The 19016-nt window shown below is 40.1% G+C and overlaps 1 protein-coding gene across 2 annotated transcripts in view; it reads right to left on the reverse strand.

The window, feature by feature from the left end:
- Window positions 1-19016, reverse strand: part of MRPL28 (mitochondrial ribosomal protein L28) — a 435965-nt gene that overhangs the window by 243349 nt on the left and 173600 nt on the right. The gene's annotated exons all lie outside the window — the stretch shown is intronic.

Here is a 19016-nt window from a genome sequence, read left to right on the forward strand (position 1 = left end):
AAAAACTTAAGAATATGTTTCAATGTTACAACATCATTTATTCCTGGTGGTTTATCTGCCTGTAACCTAGTTATCCACTCATACTCCTTCAGCTCCAGTTTGTTATTTATATCACCTCCCCTAGGTGTTACTTCAACTATATGTATAACACGAAATAAAAATCTATGTTCGGCTCCATATTCTTCTATATGCTTATATAAAGAATTAGTTCTTATTTTTCTATTAATTTCTGACTTGTGTTCAATTATTCTATTTTTTAATTTTCTTATAGTTTTACCTATATAGAACGATGAACACTCAGAGCAGGTAGCCATATATACCACTGAAGTGGTATTACAAGTAGCTTTAACATTAAAGTTATACACTTTTTTTGTGATGGGATGTTTGAATGAATGACTATTTTGATCTTGAATATCAGAACAACATGTACAGTTATAACATTTGCATGTTCCTGTCTTTATGCTACTAGGCGCACCTAAAGTAAAAAAATCTTTATAGCACAATTGCTGTTTCAGTGTTCTCATATTCCTAAAAGAAAAATAAGGTTTAACGTCTAATACTTTCCTTACATCCATACATGCCATCAATATAAGCCAATTCTTTTGTATGACTTGTTGTATTAAATATGTGTTGGAATTAAAGGAGGTAACAAATCTAACTTTATATCATGCTGTCTCACTTCACCCATTGTAACACCTTCAGTGTATATAGGTTTAAGAGTAGTAGTCCTTTGGGCTATAGTTTTATGTTTACATTCCAGGACTAACCTGCTGTCATAGCCACTAGAAAGCAGTTCCTGCGTTGTAGATTCAAGATGACTATTAAACATGACTTCATCTGTATTTAGTCTGCTTACTCTGTCCAACTGTGATTTTATTATACTCTTAAATACATGGGGAGCATGCATACTGCCGGAATTTAGGTACCGTCTTGAGTGTCCTTGAGCCAGTTTGCAACCCATCTAGTGACATAGGGGTTTATATTTAAGCTGGTGAGCTTATCTATAATGCCCGAGTGGGGTATTGTATCCAAGGCTTTTGCGAGGTCCAGGTAGGCTGTGTGGACCACCTTCCCCTCGTCAATGGCCTTGGTGAATGTTTCAAAGAAATCAACCAGGTTTAAGAGGCAGGATCTGCCCTTAACAAAGCCGAACTGAGTAGGATCCAGTGTCTTTAGGTCCCCAATATCTTTATTTATGAGGTCCATGATGATCATTTCCATAGCTTTGCAGACCAAGCTAGTAAGGCTTAGGGCGCGATAGTTTCCAGGATCCGTTGAGGCACCACCTTTGTGGAGAGTGACCACTGTTGCTGTACGCCACTCTTTGGGTACATATCCTGTAGTAAGGCTGAGATTCAACAGTAGTTTTATGTATGGGTTTAGCTCTTATTGGAGTTCATGTAGGACACAGCCCGGGACACCGTCTGGTCCCATTGATGCTGTGTTTTTTGCTTTGGAGAGGGCAGCTCTTACCTGAGTATCTGAGATGTCAGGGGGGCAGCACTCTGCTGGGATAGATATTTGCCCTTTTGGTGGGGGAGAAGTTTGCGCTGAACCTGTCAGCTAGGATGTTGGCAATGTCTGTGGGTTCGGTGTATTTTTCGTCATTTTGGACTAATCCTGAGCATATCTGGGAATTCCCACCCAGGTTCCTAATATATATATGTAATAGATAGTATATATGTATATATATATAATTAGATATATATATATATATATATATATATATATATATATATATATATATATAGATATAATATAGATATATATATATATATATATATATATTAGATATATATATACATATATATATTAGATATATATATATATATATATATTAGATATATATATATTAGATATATATATATATTAGAGATTAATATATATATATATATATATATATATATATATTAGAGAGAGATATATATATATATATATATATATATATTATATATATATATATATATACATAATTTATATATATATATATATATATATATATATATATATATATATATATATATATAATTTATATATATTACATATATATATAATATATATATTACACATATATATACATATACACACACACACACACACACACACAAGCAGAAGACTATAAATCACAATGATGAAGTGAGGAAGTTTGATAGATAAGGAAGGAGAATAACAATTATCATACAAATTATTATATGCCTAACTGAGTAGAAAGTACTCTACAAAGTAATCCAACACTGGAATGAAGAAAAGTGATTTTACCCATAGGTAGGAGTGCCATTAGGGGCATGGAACACAGGAAGAGGAGGGATGGAATTTAGTGGAAAAACTGGCAAAAGATCCCATGTATTCTGAACAAACAAGTAGAGAGGGGAAAGTGACAGATTGGGGTGAGGTCAACAGAAGTCTCAACTGCAGTTTAGAAAGTGCCTTCCCGAACATGGATTGTTAACAGTGTCTAGGCAAAGAGAAAGGGATTTGACAGTGCTAAATGAAAGGCCATCTCTGGTACAGTTAAATGAATAATTAGTAGGGCATATAAAGTATTACACGATAACTATAAAAAACAATTCAAGGAAGTTTTACTGAAGTCTTCACATAGATATCAATAGTTCATCTATGTTTATTGCTCTGGCCTTGCCTTATACTTAAAAAAAAAAAAAAAAAAAAATTATTTTTATATACAACTAATTGATACTTCTTCCTTTACTCTTCTGTATACTTTTTCATGATTGTACTTAATTTGGTGTTTTTTATTCTATATTGTTATTTTGTATATCATTTGTTAATGGCTTGTTGTACTCAACATGGAGCTTTTCTCCCCGGGCCTCTACTGAAAATGGACATGTATCCAGCTAGACTAGCCCGGTCAACAGATGTAAAATAAATAAATAAATAAAATAAGGAAGTTAAAAAAACAACTGGGAACATAGAGATTAGAAAGTCAATTTACAAACATCTGTGTGGCTCCCAATTATGCAACAAAGTCTAGAACGTTTATGATTTTTGCTCGGAAGTAATTGCTTAAGTATTTTTTATACCAATACTTCTACTTGTACTTAAGGGATTTTCCTCAAGTAGATAGCAAACACTAGAGGTGTGATGGAAGAGAGAGAAGTAACTGGAAATGTATTTTTGGGTGTTTAATGAAATGGCAGATTTAAAAAATTCCCTACAGAGTATTTCACTAGAAATGGGAGAGCATATATGGTTTTAACTAAGGAAATTATTTTTTGAGCTGGGACATAGGATCTGAATTACTTGCATACAGTAAGGCATCATTAAGATTAATACTTTGGCTGCCAAAAAGGTATTACTAGAAAATGGAAATCAAAATCTAATCCAACTGTAATAAAAATATTGAATGTTGAAAAGGATATAAAAGAAATTGGGGTAGGATCTTTAGAAAGAGGTAATTATATAGAAATAGATGGAATTTGTGGGTTTCCATGAAACAGATGCTCTTGAAACCCTTTAGAAGTTAGCTTTTAGATAGGTCCAAAAGTTTTTTGTAACTTTTCAACCTCAGGCAACATGCAGCAAGTCAACTTTATCAGGTCAACAGGTTGAGCATTTCTCTGAATGACTAGGGCAGAATATGGCCATGTTGTAATGAGTTACATTGGCGTTGTTTAAAATCATCACGTGTATGACAATGTCTTTAAAGATAAGTATTTTTCATTTAGGTGAAATGTTTTAGCTAATAATTCATTGTAATGCATAAAACACAGTGATTATGCTCTGATACTTGGGGGAAAAAAAAAGGAATCAGTCAAGTGCCAGACAGGCATGAGACCTAACCTTAACAAATGTTAAGCATCCCCTGCTTAAGTTGTTAAAGTCAGGTCTAAGGTTCAGCAGTAAAATATGCCAGCACTTACCAGCAAATGACAGCAGCAGAAATAAAATGATCTGTTTCTGCCTGCTGTCCATGCTGACAACGGGTACCCGACTTCCTGTTAAAAAGTTACTAGAACAACAGGATGCATGTTTGTCAGCTTTTTCTGAAAGATACAAAGCCCGAAACATAAATGAATGTCATTATTTTATTAATTCAATCCTCAGTCTTGTCTTTCGGCTTTTCCCAGTTAGGGGTCGCCACAGCGGAACTCCGGTCCGCTAATGATTGGCAGTTGATTTTTACTTACCGGCTTGCCAGGCCTGACGCACAACCTTCAACGAAGGTACGCGCATTCACGCATGTCTCCACGCAGAAGATGCCCTAGCTGAGAATCGAACCGGACAGCGTCTTATCCTCAGTAATTTGCCCAAAAAAGCACAGACTTTATATGAGGAACAGACCAAATGTGTATGGGGAAAGAGATGAGCATTCTGTACACGAGGCAAAAATATGGACAGTCGAGAGGCATGGAAGGAGAGTGCAAACGAAAGGGACTTTTACACTGACCATGCTCACTAAATGTTTTACAGGTTTTAAAGCTTGCAACACAGTTAAAGTAAACAAAAAAAAAAAAAAAAAAGTGCTAACTGGTAGTACATGGAGCAGATAAAAGCTCCATGTACTACAAAGAATTACGATTGGGTCTCTGAGCCTACTAGTACATGCAGCAGATAAAAGCTCGATGTACTACAAAGAATTACGATTGGGTCTCTGAGCCTACTCCACACTAGATTACTAGGCTATTGGCCCTGAGGTTTGATAAGCATAGCCAAGTGTTTAGCCCATGATTAGACAAGTCCAGTCACATGAGCTTACTAGGCTATTGGCCCTGAGGTTTTATAAGCCTAGCCAAGAGTTTAGCCCATGTTTAGACAAGTCCGCACCCAAAGCCCCCGTCAAGCAGGGACACAGGTGGAATCCCAGGGGTGTATTTTCTGTTTCCCATCCAGTTATCCAGGTTGCGTTTAAAAAGGGATAATAAGGTACTCTGCTTGACATGGGAGGGAGCCTATTCCACAGATGAGGGAGTCTCTGGGACACAAATCTATCCCGCCAACAAGTTTTGTTGATGTCACAGACCAGGTTGAGGCTGCATGAATGGTTTGCTCAAGTGGAGCTTGACGTGCGGATATGCAGCAGTCTCATCAAGACGGGGTCTGAGATTGCTTTGTATGACAGAGGTCACCTCTGAGGAGTCTGTATGAAACTGAGTAGAGTGACAGGGCTTTTAGCCTATCTGTGTAGGGTAAATGTTTGAGGCCTTGGATTCTCCTGGTGAGGAACCTCTGTGGTCTCTCCAACTGCTGCATGTGCTTTGTGAGGTACATGCCGAAGGGGGTGTTGTTCTCCATAATTGGCCTTATAAGGCAAGAATACAGGGATATTACAACTTCTTTGTCCCTGGATGAGATATCCTTACTTATGAGGTGGGCCATGTAGAAAGCTTTCCGTACAACGGAAACAACATGGTGGTCAAAGTTTTTGGCATTCAGCTTGAGATATATATATATATATATATCTCACAAACACACGTATCTACTTTCGACTGTGCACCACTCTGATTCAAAACAGACAGACAGACAGACAGACAGACAGACACACACACACACACACACACATACATACACACATGTTTATATATATATATATATATATATATATATATATATATGCGCATCTATGTTCATAGGTTCATATGTAGGTACTTGGCTATCGGCAGAAGGGCCTACGTAAGCCTAGCCAACAGGGTTCCCTGGCTTACGCCACCCAAGAAAGTTATTTTCCTGTGCCACTGTCGAGCAGAGACACAGAAGTGATCCCCGGGGTGTATTTCCTATTTCCCATCCACTCATCAAGATTTTTCTTGAAGAGTGCTAATGAAGAACTTTGCTTGACATAGATGGGTAGCCTGTTCTAGAATATGGGAAGACTCTGGGATAGGAATCTATCCCTCCAGCATGTCCTGTTTATTGTGGTGGCAAGTGGAGTACCACAGGTTCTGTCCTGGGACCGCTTCTGTTTGGTATCTACAGGCTAACGAAGTTCGCAGATGACTGCAAACTAGGAGCCATAGTCAAGTCCCCAAATGATGTGAACATCCTACAGAAGGGCCTCTCTGAGACAGTTAGTTGATTGAGTTTTCAGAAATTCAAATCAGTGAGATGTTATGACCGAATTTCTGAAAACTTGAACATAAAAAAAAATAATAATAAAAATGAAAAAAAAAATAAAAAAAAAAAAATATTTTTTTACGGTTTTGCAGGGGGGCAAGCCTCCCCTACAAATGTATATGTGCATGCATATATATATATATATATATATATATATATATATATATATATATATATATATATATACATACATACATACATACACACACACATATATACACCAACTTCGAGATTGCACTACATTGAGGAAAACTGTAAATTTACTGATCCTCACTGTACCACAATCTCCATTCAAAAACTTCGGGTTTCAGAAATTCAATCATCTTCGTCTCGTCAACTGTGAAATATATATGTATTTTTATTTACTGGCATTTGTTTACTGGGAAAGTCTGACTGGGCATGAATCTCGTTTTCCGCAGTGGCCCTGGGAGAAAAGCTCCAACGTACATAGTTCAATTAAACTACATAATATTATCACTTGAAGTGCAGTAACAAATAGTAGAATCGACATACAGGATAAGTAAAGTCAGATCAGAAAATTATATGGTGAATATTAAACAATAATCATAGTTAAGAGTAGTGGAGTTAAAGTAGGAAGCTCTCGGAGAAGTTACTGGTGCTCTGGCTAATAAGAGAAGGGTGGAAAGGAAAGGGGAAAAAGAAGGGAGAAGGAAGACAGGGGAGATAAAGGAAGAGAAGGAAGCAATAATGGATAGTGTCATCTGGGTGTAAGACATGTAGAGAGCCAGGAGTTAAGGAGACATCTCTTCAGAGACTGTTATGTGACTACATGATATTGCTCTAATATCTGCAGGAATACGGTTCCACACCTTGCCTACTGAGTAGGAATGTAATAATAGATCTGTGTCAGATTAGTCTCCCTTACTATCCTCCACCCCCATGCTAGGGTCCTGATGGATACTTCCTTGCTTGGAAGCTTGCCCGTATGGCACTTACTTCTTATTGCTTTGTATGCTGCATCATACGCGGTACACGCACACACATATCTATATCCATCCATCTATATATATAATATTTTATATTGTATATATATATATATATATATATATATATATATATATATATATATATATATACACACACACACACACACAGTCTATATACACACACACATTACACACACACATTACACACACACATATACGTATGTGTCTCTACATGAAGCCAAAATCATCACAACACCGAAACCCCACAAAGCCGAAATCGCAAACCCGAACACACAGCATACACTACACCACACACAAACCACAACACCTACACCACAAAAAACAAACACAAGAAAAACACCACACATACCTACACTAAACTAAAGCAGGGGGCAAGCCCTCCTGCACCCCCCACACCCCTCCTACGTATATATACTAACTGCGAGATCACACAGAGAAAAAAAAAAAACTCGCACACATACATTCTACAGTCCCTCACGTGCACGCACACACACACACATCATACATACACATAAGTTACAAAAATGCTCACATACATTCACTCATCTGAAAGTCTGAACACTAACATTCCAAACAAAACACTTCTCGTAACGTAGCGTCACTGCATAAGCACGGATTCAACATTCGCATTCTCGCTTGTGCACTTTCGCTATTCTAAAGTTTTGGCTTCATGGACTCGAAATGCTGAAATTCGAGATTTCAGCTTTTCGGGTATATGAAGTGAAACCACATATATATATATATATATATATATATATATATATATATATGTATGATCCCTTTTAAATCTTGAAATACCTCAAGACTAAAATATCGAAAGTACAATTAATTGAAACTGCACTTTACAGAGTGCTATACTACTGAATCTGCTGTTGGTGTGGTGTGTTGTGGTTTGTGTTTGCGGTGCATTGTGGTCTGGGAGTTGGATATGGCAAATGATGTGTGGCTGTGTATGGAGATCAGGTAGGTTGTAAGTGTTTAAAGGTTTTGGGTAGAGATTTTTGTTTTTTTAGTTTTGTGGGAAGTTTTGGGAGTTGGATGGGTGAGTTTATGTTTATGTTAGTGTTGAAGCTAGTGCGGCGTTTTTTAGATATGTAGTATGTGTCTTTTTCAAGTGTATGTGTGATGGTGTGCGAAGTGTAGGGTTTTGTAAAGGTAGTTTTTTTTTTTTGTAGTTCATGGTAGCGCAACCTCATAGTTGGTATATATAAGTAGCGGAGGAACGCAAGAGGGGCTTGCCCCCCTACTTATGCATAGGTTTTATAGGGGGTGTGTGTGTTTACTGTCTTAGAGTTTAGTGGGGAGGTGGTGTTTGTGATGTTGTGGTGAGGTTATATTAAAAAATTGAATGCCGCTTACTGAAAATTCAGTATTATGAATTTTCTGTATAGTAACATTTGTTTTTTTAATAATTCAGTATAGTGGGTGTTCGGTGTTTAAGTCTCGACACTGAAAGTCTGTCTTTCAAGATTTAAAAGTAGGCAGACACAAGACAGGCAGACAGACAGACTGAGACAGACAGAGAGACACAGGCAGACACAGACAGGCAGACAGAGACACACCACACACACACCCACCACACACACACCCACCACACACACACCCACCACACACACACCCACCACGCCTAGATATATGCACATATATATATATATATATATACACACACACACACACACACACACACACACACACACACACACACACACACACACACACAGTACTGATGTGCATACTTGCATACTACTGCTCTCTCTCCTTCTATAAATACATATATGTATAAACGGACAATGTTCAGAAATTTAAAAACAAAAATTACAGTAGCAGGCGTGTGTCGTCATTTCCATCACATCAAGGATCAAGTCCAACAGGCATAGCTTACAAAACTTATCTAGGCTATTAATTACTTATAATCTCTGAAACCAAAAAGACCCCCTTTTCAGATTTTTGATAATCCATGCATGATGCAGTATACAAAACAATAAGAAATAAGTACCATGCAGGCAATCTTCAAGCAGGAAGTATCCATCAGGACCTTAGTCTGGGAGTGGGGAATGGTAAGGGAGATGACCGACACAGGAGATCTATTGTTATGGCATATAACTATCTGTCAATGGGACTTTCATCTCGGTTCACTTCAAGGACACAGTCCCAAGCTTGTCGTCTTGGATGGTTCCTCATGCAAAGATACCCCAAGAAAACTGCATTTTTAGAAGCAGACCTTGACCTGAAAACACATCCAGCTTGTAGTGTTCTGCAAATAATGTTTGGGACAGCTGCACAAATATCATCCAGAGAAGTGTTTAAGAAAGTTTTGCAAGGTGGCCATAGACTCAACAAAATATTGGGAGTGACTTCTTAAGGATTTCTTTATATCTTAATAAAACATAAGTTGCTAATGAAAAAAAAAACACACACACAAACAGAGTGCAGGCTTTTGTAAACACGGACGAATACTGGAAAATTGATTAATTTGTATTACAATCAGTGGCAATGTTTGGAAATAAGGACTGTTCATCCTCATGGTTATTCTCCCTTTATGGAAAGTTATTGTCTTTATGGAAAGTTAAACATAAAGGATGAACACACAAGGCTTGCAAATCTGAAATCCTTCTTACTGATGAGACTGCAACCAAAGAGCGTTACAAGCTAAAAACAAATTCAGCTAAGGAAGAAAATTCAAAAGGAAGCAGTTATTAGCATCTTCAGGACAAAGTACATACCCCCAAGGGGGGCACAGAAGATTTGATGGGAGGACATAACAGTAATGTGCTTCCAAGGAAAATTTTGCAGACTTTTAATTAGAATACAGACAGATTTTTTATACAATATTGGTAGATATATACAGAGTGTGGCAAAGTGGTGCAGTGGGTATCCTTGTCATTTCACAAGAGGTTCTCCCATTTGTTTCTCAGCTGGTATGCATTCTGTGCAGAGTCTGAATGTCCTCCCTGTGTATTTGTGAGTTTTCTCCAATTGTGATAGCGTCCTCCAACATTCTAAAGTTATGTAGCAAGTGGTCTGGACACTCTAAATTGCCCTTAATGTGAGTATTCGTGTGCATGGTAGTGAAGGATGACTGCAGCAGGGCTATTCGTCTGGCAGCATGAACACTGGCTCTAGCTGATAGTCATGGTTGGTGTGCCATCCTGGGTAAAGCAGATGTTGATAGGCAGAATTTACACCTTAATGAAATATGGCCACCAGGTGAATTTTTATGGAAAAAGAAATAGACTTGAATCAAATTTTTGAGACAAATCTTCCAAAACAATTGGGACTGGAGCTGTGAATGGACCTAGTCCTCAAGCAATAAGCCCAGGCATAGAAACAGGTCCATTTATTACCATACATCTTCCTGTTAATAGATCTTTGGTTAGAAGTCAGGATTTTGTCCACTCTGCTGGACTAAGAAGGGTCCCTGGTAATCAATGGAAGTGGAGGAAATATTCATTCTATTTCTGGTTGTGAATGCTTGGGTAAGTCTTGTTGGATGGATATGAAAGAAGGTTCCTGGCTGCCTTCAGGAGTATAGGCTTGTCCAAATGATTAGGTCAAATGATTAGGTCAAAGCAGAAGGAGCCAGATTTGCAAGGGCCAAAATGGGTTATAAGAATAACTTTGGTTTTGTGAAGTTTTGCCTTCTTTTGGAATTTCAGGAAAAAAGGAATTTGGGGACAAGGTATACAGCAGTCTCAAGGGCTCCTTCCAGATGAGTGCATCACTGAGTTATCCTCCCAAGGGAGGAATAAAGGAAATTATGCTGCTGCTGTTCTTGAATATGGACTAGAACGCAAACAGGTCACAGCAAGTTCTTCCCAGCAATAGGACAAATTTTGCGATGCTGACTCACTGGCAAACTGCTTCTAGGGTAGAAGAAAGGCAGCAAATGAAAATGTATCCAAGAAAGTTGGCTTAAATAAAGACATGAGCAGCACTGAGAAGGCAACTAGAAGCAAAACTCCACTGTTGTGCTCTCATGTCCCCTAACAAAGGGGGATATAAGAGAGCTCTCCCTTCCTTTTTTGTAAAATACTACAGCCATACTACTGGACTGGAAGGTAATCCCACCAGGGCAGCCAGTCCTGGAATGTCTGCAAGGTAAGGAGGACAACCTTCATTTGTAGAATGCTGGTGTGCGGATTAGCCACTTGGGTTATCTATGTGGATTGGACTTTCTGCTACAGATAATGTACCTCCACCCAACAGTGGAGGCCTCTGTAGATGTAGTCAAACTGGGAGATATGAATTGAAAAAATTATACTTAGGTGTACGTGGGGGGGGGGGGGGCTGGAGGCTGAAACCATCCTTTATTTTCACCTTTTGTAATATTTCCCCAAATCTGAAGACATCTGAGGAGATGTGGGGGAATTCTGCTTCCTTGTCCTAGTCAATATCAGTTATCAAAGTAAGGAGTGCAAATGCTTCTTCTTACACTTGACCTTCACTCTTGTCCTCAGAGGTGTCTGGTTTGAGAAGGAAGGCTGTTGTACAGACATGGTATGAGCACCCAACAATGGCCCACCCATCCCTATGTCTTGCATGCTGGGATAGTGCATGCTGAGATACTAGTGCTTCTTGGGCTGAGAAAGAGATGTGTGCTAATGTCAAGGTAAGCAGATGCATGAAGGCCAGCATCTTTGACACCTAGATAGACAATGGTGCCAAAGCCTAGGGCAGCAGCCTCAACCCCATCCAGCTAGCAATGAAGCTGTTCAAAACCAAAATTAATATTAAAGATAAAGAAAGCAAGCCCAAGACTGATGGCTCAACCCCAACTACATGGCTGAAGACCTACTTGGATTCAAGATGGTTATTAAGAACTGACCACAGTGAGATCAGGCCCAAATCCTGAGGCTGGAAAATTTCCTGATGCAGATGATGCCAACATAAACGCAGCTTAAACCTACTTCTGACTCCTTCTACTTTGATATTCCTCCTCCACCTATGAATTCTAATGCAAAAGTTGTTCACGATTATTAACAAGTGACAAAAAAAAAGTCAAGATAGCGGGAGAAAGGTGAAGAAAGCAGTGGGAAGGAACAGAAGGATTTCCTTTGTCACTGCAAAACCTGTGGTTTAATTTGGTATGCTATGCATACTTTTACTTTTGAAACTATACTAAGCATCTAAATACTTTACTTTGGATTTAATTCAAACATAACAGAAAATATCCTGCTGTACAAGTCTGAATATACTTGCAGCTATGATGCCTATTTAGTACATTTAAGCAATGTGTTTTTTATTTAGGTTCTCTGTGTTTGCAAATGTATATTTTTGTAGGATGCTAACACTTTGTACAGTTAAAGTTTAAATTTTATATTTGTACTCTGTATTTGTCTATCTGGACCGTGTTGTGGCTGAAAAGGTTCCCAAGACCAGCCAGCTTAACAAATGTTAAATAAATAAATTAAATAATGAGCACACAGACTGAAATGGGGTGGTAAGAGAGGCATTAAGCTACTCTAAGCTTTAGCCTATTTTACTTGTTTAGCAGAAATGTCACTAGCCCCTCTATGCGCACACACACACACACACACACACACAGCAAAACACACGCAAGACACACACGCGCTACGCACACATGTGCACACGCACACATGCACACGCACGCGCACACACACGCACAGTCTATCCCTCCAAAGGGGTCCTTTCTTGCTTACACTTTCTAAACTCTTCAGTTTCATTTTTTTTTTTTTTACAGGATAATGCTTCTTGAACTGCAATTAACTAGCAAGCTAATTAAGTGGCAAAACAACAACCATTCGAACACATAAGCACAGCAGCCAACTACTTCTAATTATAAAACTGCTACAGCAACTTGAGAAAAGTACAGTTTTGTACCTACCATAAATATAGATGTTAGAGTGTAAACACTGCTGCAGTCATTACACTTGGGTTATCCTGCCGTCAGGCGGTTCCCCAGTCGGCCTGAGTTCCAAAGTCTTGGTCCGGCATCGGTTGCTGTCGCCTCCTCCCTGACGTCAGTGTGACAGGGGTATATAAGATGCAACTGACGCCATTTTCTTCAGTTTTTCTTGCCCCAGATGTCAGGTACCCCCAAATAGGTAGGCAATTCAAATTGCTAGTAAAGTATATAAAAGAAAAGCAAACAACAATTTTCAGTTACCAGCAAATACTCCCCATAGGTAGAAAAGGGTAAAAGACCTAGGTACGTACCAGCAAGTAAGGAAGGAGGGAGGGTAACCTGGACTGCAGCAGTGTTTACACTCGAACATCTACATTTATGGTAGGTACAAAACTGTACTATGTTCATAGTGTTACATTGCTTCAGTCATTACACTTGGGTGGAATCCCAAAGCTGAGGTAGGGTGGCTGGCTCTATAACGCATTGGGGGTGGCTATAAGGCCGTGCAGCACAGCAGTGGTGAAGCCAGGTCTGGATTTAGAGTATAAAGGCAAATGGTAATGCTTGGTGAAGGTATGCACAGAACTCCATGTTGCTGCTTCCAAAATATCCTTGGTAGGTACTCCTCTGAGGTAGGCAGATGAAGTGGCTGTTGCCCTGGTGGAGTGAGATCTAATGCTGCTATGTACAGCTTTCCCATGATGTGTATAGCAGAAACGTATACAATGTCCTATCCATTTTGAAATATAGTCTGTTTTGAAATGGCTTTTCCCTGTTTTACTGCAGCATATGCTACCAATAATTGCTCAGATTTTCTGAAAGCTTTGGTTTTGTCCAAGTAGAAGTGTAACTGTCTGTGAATGTCCAAAGAATGTAGTAGTCCCTCCCCTTGTTCTGTGGTTTTGGATAAAAAGTTGGCAAGTGAATAGTTTGGTTTAGAGCCACACTTGATACCACCTTTGGCATAAACGTAGGGTTAGTTCTTAAAGACACCCTGTCCTGGTGGAAAATGAGGAAAGGTTCCACTGCCATTAGTGCCTGTAATTCTGAAACTCTTTGTGCTGATGTTATTGCTAGTAGCAGAGCAGTTTTCCAAGAGATATATTTTAATTCTGCTGTGTTAGCGGGCTCAAAAGGAGGTAAAGTTAATTTTTCCAAAACAAAGTTGAGGTCCCAAGATGGAGTAAGTGCTCTACGGGGCGGACTTATGTTTTTAGCCCCTCTGAGGTACTGTTTGAGCAAAGGATTAGAGAAAATTGGTGAATCCATGTTGTAATGAGCCGAAATGGCAGAGGCGTGGATCTTGATGGATGAGAAGGAGAGGCCCTTGTCCAGCATCTCAGTTAAATATTGAAGTATCTGAGGAATGTTTGGGACAAGAGGGTCAAGGCTGTGCGCCTGGTTCCAGGCACAGAATCTCTTCCATTTATCCGAATAGGCTTTCCTGGTACTAGGCCTTCTGGCCTCCAGAATGACATCCATAACAGCTTTGGAGAGTGGCACTGTTTGCTTGACTAAGGAATTTTCCATGCAGCTAGGTTTAAGGTCTTTAGCTGGCTGTGAAGTATCTGATTGTTGTGCTGCATCAGCAAATGTGGGATTTGAGGCAAAATCCAGGGTGCTTCTTGTGCTAAGTTCTTTAAGATTGGGTACCAATGCTGGCGTGGCCAGTCTGGTGCAATCAGGATCATCTTTGGCTTGTTTTGCCTGGCTTTTATGAGTACCTTTGGAAGGAGAGGTAAAGGTGGAAAGCATATACTTGCAGGTTTTTCCAGTTGAATGAGAGGGCATCCACTTTCCATGCTTGTGGATGGTAACTCCTTGTGCAGAATTTCTGTAGCTGGCAGCTCATTGGGGATGCAAACAGATCTATGTCCGGGCTCCACCATTTTTGTGTTATCATTCTGAATATTTGTGGATTCAATTCCCATTCGTGGGGATCCATGATGTTTCTGCTTAGGTCATCTGCCAGTGTGTTTTTCTCTCCTGGCAGGAATTTTGCTTGCAGATGAACTTGGTAGTCTAGAGCTGTGTTCCACAAGGTCATGGCTTGTCTGCAGAGGGGGTAGGAGTGTGTGCCCCCTTGCTTGTTTATGTACCACATAACTGTGGTGTTGTCTGTCTTTAGTAGTAGTTGTCCTGGATGCAGCAGGTCCTTGAAAGCTATAAGGGCATTTTGTACAGCTAGCATCTCTTTTTGATTGATGTGAAGATGCCTTTGCTCTGTGGGCCACTCACCCTGAATACATTTTCCTGCCATGTGTGCTCCCCAGGCGTAATCCGATGCATCTGTTGTCAGTGTTTGCCTGGCTGTGGGTTGAGTAAAAGTCTGCCCCTTGTTGAGGTGACAAGCTTGAGACCACCATCGAAACTCCTGTTGAAGGCAAGGAATTAGTGGTATAACTGTTTCCAAACTTTGACAATGTTGAGACCATACACTCTTTAGGTACCATTGTAATTTCCTCATATGCAGTCTGGCATATGGAATTAGTAGTATACAAGATGCCATGTAGCCCAAGGCCTGCAGAATTTTTCTTGCAGGGAGTTGGGTCTTTGTTGTCATCAATTGAAAGTATTGAGTCAGTTGTCCTCGCTTGTCCGGCGTGAGGTAAGCCATCTGGGCCATTGTGTTCAAGCTGGCACCCAGGAATATTATCTCTTGTGAGGGCACTAGTTTTGATTTCTTTTCGTTTACTGTGTACCCCAGGCAACTTAATAACTTTTTTTACGAACGCCAGATGCTTTAGAAGAATGTCCTTGCTCTCTGCTTGAATCAGGCAGTCGTCCAGGTACGGATAAATTTGAATAACTTTTTGTCTGCAAAATGCAATTACTGGTGCCAGGCACTTTGTGAAGACCCTGGGTGCAGTAGATAAGCCAAAGCGCAGTGCAGAGAATTGATAGTGCATTGAACCAGCTATGAATCTGAGGTATCTTCTGCAGTTTTGTCTGATAGGGACATGCAGGTATGCCTCCTTGAGGTCCAAAGTCACGAGCCAAGCTTTCTTGCCCAGCATGGGAAGAAGCTGCTGTAGTGTCAACATTTTGAATTTCAGAACATCCAGGTAAGTGTTTAGAGAAGAAAGATCCAGAATGGGTCTCCAGGCTTTGTCCTTTCTGGGAACTAGAAAGAGTCTCGAGTAAAATCCTTGTCCTTGCTCCTGTGGTGGTACCTTTTGAATAGCTCTCATGTCCATGAGTGATGTAATTTGTTTTTGAGCCTCTGCCCATTGATTTGGCATTCCTTTTAACCTTGGCAGAGTGTGAAAGTGTAACGTGTAACCTTGAGATACAATGTTGAGAACCCATTTGTCTTTGGTGATGCAATGCCAATTGTGATAGAATAGTGCCAGTTTTCCTCCTAAGGGGGCTGCCAAGGAAGAGCTGTTTGGCAGCTGTAGTGGGAAGTCATTGAGGCTGCTTTTTATATGGTTGGGGCCTGTCTTCCCCTTCTTTCTGGCCTGGTGTAGCCCATTGTCGAGGCCTGTAAGGACCTTGTGCTTGACCTCTACCTCTTGGACGTCTGTATCTGCCCCTTTGAGGTCTGTCTGTGACTGGAAATGACCAATTCTTTGTTGGCCAATTTCTGCTAAAACGAGGAGGCTGAACCTGTAAGAAATCCTTCACCTTTTGCATAGATTTTGCCTTATCCTCTATCTTCTTTAATACCTCCTCTGCCTTAACTCCAAACTGCACATCCCGCTGCAAAGGTGCATCCAACAATTTTGCCTTAACATGATCTGGTAACGTATGTTCTTTTAACCAAGCATGTCTTCTAATGACAGAGCCTGTAACTGCTGCTCTACAAGAGGCCTCTAAAGAATCAAAACCACATTGCAAGGTATGTTTTCCTACTTGTTCAGCTGCATGCAATAAATCCTGCATTTCTTTAAAATTAGGAGGATCTCAATCTGGAAGCATCTTTTGTTTCAACTGAGACATCAAACATTGCTGATATTTTAGCATGTGAAACTGGCAATTTAAGGCTCTCATTGCTAAAGTTGCAGACGTATATACTTTCTTTCCCCATCGGTTTAATGCTCTGGAATCTCTGTCAGAGGGAACTGTTTTTTTTTGCTGATAAGGTCTTAATCCCTTTGGGTCCCTGAGAAATAGTTTCAGGGTCAGCAACAGGGCTTTTATACAGAAATTTGTGAGAGTCAGGGACTCTGTAATATCTATCAGGTTTAACTGGAGCTGGAGGTAAGGAGTCAGGATTTAAGCTGGATTCAGTATACACATCATCCACAATATCTAATACTGGCGGAATAGCAAGGGGTCTGTGTTGAGGTAATAAAAGGAAGTCTCTGAGCCTTTTCTTGGATTCTGAGTAATCCTGGCCTTCCCAATGAAAATGCTCCCTCATGGTATGTAAGGTCTCCCCAAAGGAGTAGTCCTCAGGCGGAGAGGCTGAAGGAATTGATTCCTCAGCATCAGAATCCTCATAAGGGGGGAAAGAATATCCTAGGTCTGAGGATGAATCTGAAGAAATGGACACCTGGTCGGAAGATTCATAGTCTGCATCCTGTCTGGGCCTTTTATCAGATGGGGGATGGGACCCCCTGATTAGGGTGACTAGGTCTTCGTCCATTTTGAGAATTTATTTCTTAGGCATGGAGGCCTGTCCTGGAGAATGCTGTATGTATTTCTTGGTTTTTAAGGGGGTGCTTAGACTTAACAGAGGGTTTAATGGTTAACTGGGAGGGTCTGGAAACACCCTCTGAAGCTGTGGATTGCTCAGCTACTTCGGTTTCCTCTGAAGGGTTAGTTTCGGTAGGCTGAAAAACTTGTGCGTCTGAAGGCCCAGCCAGCTCCAAGTGGGAGTCGGAGGCGGTCTGTGGTTCTGTGGAAGCAGTCATCAGGGGCTACAAAGGCGCCTTGCTGAAAACCGGAGAACCGGCGACCGGCCTAGCAGAGGCCTCGTTGTCAGTTTTGGGCCTCGGATGCCTGTCCTTGTCTTTGCGCTTTTTATGGATTCTGGTAGTCTGTTCCGATGGCATGGTGTAATTGAATTTTCTGCCAAAATAATGTCGGGCAAAATCAAACCGACGTTTAATAGTGCGCTTGTTAAACCTAGCACAAAACAGACAACCAGTGATGTTGTGGTCTGGGCCTAGGCATGGGATACAATAGGAATGGAAATCCTTATGAGGTATTTGCTTCCCACAAGAAATACAGTTAATAACTTTTAATGACATCGGTCTGAGGCAAGAAAAAGTTTCCCCAATGGGGTACTTAGCAGGCAAGAAAAAGTTTCCCCAACGGGGTACTTAGCTTTATAGAAGACTTCGGTTCTGGATTAGGAATGAAAATCTCAAGAGTCGGCCGACTGGCAGTTGCAAACTGCTTTTGCTTCAGGCACCGGGCGGCAAGAAAGACTGGAGAAAATGGAGTCGGCTGCATCTTATATACCCCTGTCACACTGACGTTAGGGAGGAGGCGACAGCAACCGACGCCAGACCAAGACTTTGGAACTCAGGCTGACTGGGGAACCGCCTGACGGCAGGATAACCCAAGTGTAATGACTGCAGCAGTGTAACACGATTAACATCTATGCTGCATAGCCTAAGGGGAAGTTAACCAACTATCAGTGAAAAAAATTAAATAAACTGAGCTGATATATGTTGAAAAGTTCAATGTTGTTAAAAAAGCATCACAAAAAAAGAAAACATTTTGAAAATACTAAGAAAACAACAGAAATAGAAGCCGAGTAGATAGGTCATTTATACAGTGGATATAAAAAGTTTACACACTCCTGTTAAAATGCCAGGCTTTTGTGATATAAAAAAATGAGACCACAATAAATCATTTCAAAACTTTTCCCACCTTTAATGTGACCTATAACCTGTACAACTCAATTGAAAAAAAATCTGTTAGGGGAAAAAATATAAAAATTAAAAAATGTACAATTCACTGGTTACATACGTGTGCACATCCTTAAACTAATACTTTGTTGAAGAACCTTATGATTTAATTACAGCATTCAGTCTTCTTGGGTAGGAGTCTATATCAGCATGGCACATCTTGACTTGGCAATATTTGACCACTCTTTTTTGCAAAAGTGCTCCAAATCTGTCAGATTTCAAAGGCATCTCTTGCGCACAGCCCTCTTC

This window comes from Protopterus annectens, chromosome 1.part0 (genome assembly GCF_019279795.1).
Source record: "Protopterus annectens isolate FY-2018-M chromosome 1.part0, PAN1.0, whole genome shotgun sequence".
Lineage (NCBI taxonomy): Eukaryota > Metazoa > Chordata > Ceratodontiformes > Protopteridae > Protopterus > Protopterus annectens.